This window comes from Rissa tridactyla, chromosome 22, assembly GCF_028500815.1.
Source record: "Rissa tridactyla isolate bRisTri1 chromosome 22, bRisTri1.patW.cur.20221130, whole genome shotgun sequence".
Lineage (NCBI taxonomy): Eukaryota > Metazoa > Chordata > Aves > Charadriiformes > Laridae > Rissa > Rissa tridactyla.
In genome coordinates this window covers 6215438-6216756 of record NC_071487.1, presented here as the reverse complement: position 1 = coordinate 6216756, position 1319 = coordinate 6215438, and positions in this window count along the sequence as shown.

Sequence of the window (1319 nt, the reverse complement as noted above, 5' to 3'; positions counted from 1 at the left end):
GAGCTCAGCACAGCCACGTGGCAAACCCGTGGTCTGAGTGAGGTGGAGCCCATCTGGAGTAATCAGCTGGTGCTGGCCCAGGTGTCCAGGGCAGGCAGAGGGGCCATGGCGTGATGGGCCAGTAAAGCCCATGGATTTTTATTTTCTATGAAGTTGTTGGAGAGAAAAAGGAGGTTTTGCTTTTCCGTTTTGTGTCATTTTCTTGTGACCTATGGAGGAGGCAAAGAAATTATCCTTTCCCTGATGTTGTTTCTTCACAATGAATGCATGTCATTGCTCTTTGCTTTTTTTCTTTTTTTTAAGATTCTGCTTGGTTTTCCCCTTAGAAACCTGAGAATTGCCAAGCCATTCCTTTCCTTGTTGCTACATTTACTCGAGCTCTCGGCTGGCTTTTTGAGCTCAGTGCTTAATTAGTGAAATTCAGCAAGTGGGGCAGGCCAGAGCTTTAGCATGGAGCTCCTTCTTCCCGAGATAAGTATCCGGCACTTGGGACAAATGGACAGTGGCAAAAGCAAAGAGGAGAAAAAAATACCTGGCAAAGTTTTTAAGCAGGAATGAACCCAATTTAACCCTGAGGTACCGTACGGCACCTCTGTGAGAGCAGCATCGCCGCAATCCTGCCCGTCTCTGGCGAACTGCAGAGTCTCCCAGGAAACGTGGGGGAGGGCTAGTCCTGGATTTTTAACATTAAAAACGTGTGGAAAGTCCGAAGAGTCCAAGAGCCAAATGAGTCAGACCTGGACATCCTAACAGAGCTTGGCTCATGGCTGACACCGAGCAGGTACTGGCAACCTGTCTCTTTTTGCCAGCCTTTTGGCTGGCAAAAGCAGCAGCCCCTTCTAGAGAAACTACTTGAAGCCCCTGCTAGCGATGCACCCCCCCCGCCCCCGCCGGCTCTCGATTAATTGAATTATTTTTATTTTGGCAGGTGCTGGCACAGGCCGTGACAACAAGCAGCCATCGGTGCGTAACTCCCCTCCCCCGTGTGGTGTGGGGCCGGACGCTGCTCCTCGCCAGGGCCAAAGCCGTAGCAGTTATTGATTCCGCCAGCAGCAGGACCAGCCTTTGTCTGGGAGCACAGCTCAGGCTCCCGTGCGCTAAGAGAGAGGCGTGTGCTTCCTCGGGCTGGCGAGTTTGCCAGTTCTCAGCTGCCAGTTAAGGACAGGGGAACCAGGTTTATAAAATCGTCCAGCTCTGATTTTTTTATGTAGTTTTTTTTTTGTTTGTTTGGTTGGTTTTTTTTATGATTCCCAACCTTTTTATACTCACCCCCCAATGCAGAGCTCGGCTCATGCACTCTGACGGGGCTCGGGCCACGC